Genomic DNA, 3369 nt, shown 5'->3' with positions numbered 1-3369 from the left:
AAGCTCGACACTTTGCCGATTTAAACGGGAGCCAAGACCCGTCCGGCGTGGAGACAACTCTGGCAATGAGTGCACTGTGAATTTCTCATACGTGAGGCCCCGGAGCTTACCACGAGGCTAACACGAGCTACCCGTAGGAGCCGTACGAGAGCGCCACTAACACAGGAGATACCGCGTACATTCAAATGCATACGGCACCTGCCTACCTCGCGCAGGTGCCGAGGCAAGTGCGTACCTCGCTCGATTGACCACACTTGTGAACCTCGAGGAGCTGCAAACCTCGCGCATTTAAAGACCTCGATATGTTGCATAAATCTCGCGTAGCTGACAACCTCGCGCACTATTAAACCTCGCTCAACTGTGTACCTCGCGTTGTTGCAAAACCTCGCTAGGCTGCATAACTTGCGCAGCTGAAGTAATCGCGTACGTGCAAACCTCGCGCAGATGCACAGCTCGCGCAGTTAAAGAGCTTGCGCACTTGCAAATACCTTGCGCGATTAAATACCTCGCGAAGTTGCGGACCTGGCGCACCTGCATACACCACGCACTTGCAAACCTCGCTAGGCTGCAAACCTCGCACAGTTATAGACCTCGCGCACTTGCAAATACCTTGCGCAATTAAATACCTCGCGAAGTTGCAGACCTAGCAAACCTGCAGACCTCTCGCTGGCGCAAGTCTCGCGCACTTGCATGAACTTCCGCAGATGCAGGTAACGCGCAGATGAAAATCTCGCGCACCTGCGGGTCTAGAGCAGTTATAAACGTCGCTTAGTTCGAGACCTTGCGCGGTAAAAAACCTCGCACAGCTTGAAGTGGTCGATTTACCTCGCGAAGCTGCAGACCTCACATGTTTGCAGACCTGGCCAAGTCAGGGCAGTGGCGCAGTCGCGATCCTTGCGCAGCAGCTGACATCATGCAGCTAAACACCACACGCAGGTGAAAACCCCGCGCAGACTAAAACCTGGCTGAGACGCAACGGCATTTTTTGCATCGCTCAGCTGCAGACGTCGCGCAATCACGAACCTCGCGCAGTTAAGGACGTCGGGGAGTCACAAACCTTGCGCAGCTGAGGGACTCGCTCAGGTGGAAACCTCGCGCAGTCACCATCATCTCACACGGAGTTCAGCAGGCCGCCGTATAGCCTCGTAACTCTGTTTTTTGAAAATTTCGAGTTATGAAGTGAGTCGGATAGAGAAAACCGAGGGCTATCGACCAGCGAAAACCGCATTTCAATATGTCAATTAGTTCAAAAGTTATTCTGATCTGAAAATCCAGCCGCCCATAAGGCGCAATGTTAATCCAAAACTTTGAAAAGCTATATCTTAGAAGTGACTTTCAAGCACTTACGACGTTATACGGAGACCCGCTGAACTGCGTGTCTATACGGAGCTCCCTGGAACTACGGGTTTATACGAAGACTCCACGAACTCCGTGCTTGTAGGTTTTAGGTGTCGAAATGAGAACTGTCTTTTGGATTCTTCAAAAGATTAATTTCAATGGAAGGTTGAAATTTAAAATGTTTCCTGAAGTATGAATGCCTAAGAGCAGGAGTAAAAAGGCATGTCCCAGGAGCTTCCTTATGGTGGGCATTAAAAAGGGGATCCATAGACAGAACCCCTCTAATAACTTTAGACACAGTCTCTTCAGATATACCAAGTGACACCAGTGCCTTCTTTAAATCTGCTCTTATTTTATCTTGCACTACACCAGATAAAAAGCCCATTTCTTGAGCCACAACATTCACAGTGCTCTGTGGTACCAGTAGTTTGCCTTCCAGCTGGCATAAAATTGTCCAGGAAACTGAAATGTTTCATCGTGAGAAAAGACATTTCTGTGGGATACATCAGAACTTGAAGGTGAAGCAAAAGAATGTGAAACTTCATTAATTGGAGTATACGAATCTTCAATGTTTGACTTATCACTCGGTGGATTATAAAGTCTAACGATAGAATCAGAATCAGCTTGTTGAATCGCTTTTCGTTCCTGAGTGAGTGCAGTAGTATAGTACTGTAGTCTGTCCTCCATCCTGGATGGCACTGGCTTAGATGAACATTGAATACACTCACAGTAGGGATTAATTCTCTTCTTGTGCAGTTTGGGTCAAAATAAAGGGGACACATGACAGAAAAACCCTCTTTAACATGATTCCTAACATGTTTGCAATATTCCACAATTGTCTGAATTTCATTGTCACAGTATGTGCACTTGAAGCCATTAACTTCTCCAACAATTTGATCACGTTTAATCGTGTGCTGACTCAAGTGTAGAGAAGCCGAACGCACGAGCTTTTGACGGGATCTGAAGCCCGGGCGGTTTCGGGTCGAGCCTGGGCTCGGCTCGAAGTGTTCGCACGAGCCGAGCCGAGCCCTGGCCCAGCGAGCCCGTCGAGCTCATCGGGCCGATTCGGGCTCGGGTAGGCTCGAGCTGGCTCGACGGCGTGCGGTGGGGTGGAGTGGAGTAGCTGACGCACAACACAGCACGCCGGCCGTGTGGCAGCGTAGTGAGGCGGCTGGAGGAAGGGGGCGGGCGAGAATCCATGGCTCAAAAACGACTGCCCGTCCAACAAAATCCGATCTGCCCCCCCCTCCTGTCACCTATCAACAATTGGTGAGAGTACGTGAAGGGTTATGAGGTCACATTTTGCAAATCGAATGTTGTTGCAATAGGCTGTCGCGTAAAAGTCTCTCTATGCAGGGAGTAGCTCAGTACCGTTCACCGTACAATCCATGACATTTCATTTAGCATTTAGTACTACAATTTAAGTTCACATCAAATTTGTCACGTCAAATATTAATGAAATATTGCCGTAAAGATCCAATATTAATGTCTGAAGTATTGCTGTTTGAGCCACAAGTTAATCTGATGAAACCGTGGGGATGTACCCCATGCCGGCGCCCCCACTCTCCTGCTACGTCGCTCAGCTAAACATTTCGCAACACTTCGCTATACCCCCCTCCCGATCATCCGGGCCTCTCGGGCTTTCGGGCTCGGCCAGGCTCGTTCGGGCTCGGCTCTGTGCGTTTGCTCGGGTCCGAGCTCGAGCAGGCCCGGCACCGCTGGGTCCCCCCTCCCTGGAGCAGCGCTCTAGCCCGGCGTGGCCCGGCGTAGCTCAAGCGGCAGCCGGCCCGAAAGCTCGTGCGTTCGGCTTCTCTACTCAAGTGAGCATTCAGACTGTCATATGAGCTGTATGAAGAGACACAAAAAGAAAATGGACAACAAAACTCAAAGTTGTGCATGTTGGCGTGACTTTTCTGATGGTTGATGTGTTCATTTACTGTGCTGGCTTTGAATAAGCAGATAGTACAGTCCTTCAGATATATTGCTGATCTTGGTCCAGGATTGGGCTCAACATTGCCAATTATTAACAGC

Source organism: Frankliniella occidentalis, unplaced genomic scaffold (assembly GCF_000697945.3).
Source record: "Frankliniella occidentalis isolate FOCC.00 unplaced genomic scaffold, Focc_3.1 Scaffold266, whole genome shotgun sequence".
In the NCBI taxonomy this organism is placed as follows: Eukaryota; Metazoa; Arthropoda; class Insecta; order Thysanoptera; family Thripidae; genus Frankliniella; species Frankliniella occidentalis.
This window is presented reverse-complemented; position numbering follows the sequence as displayed.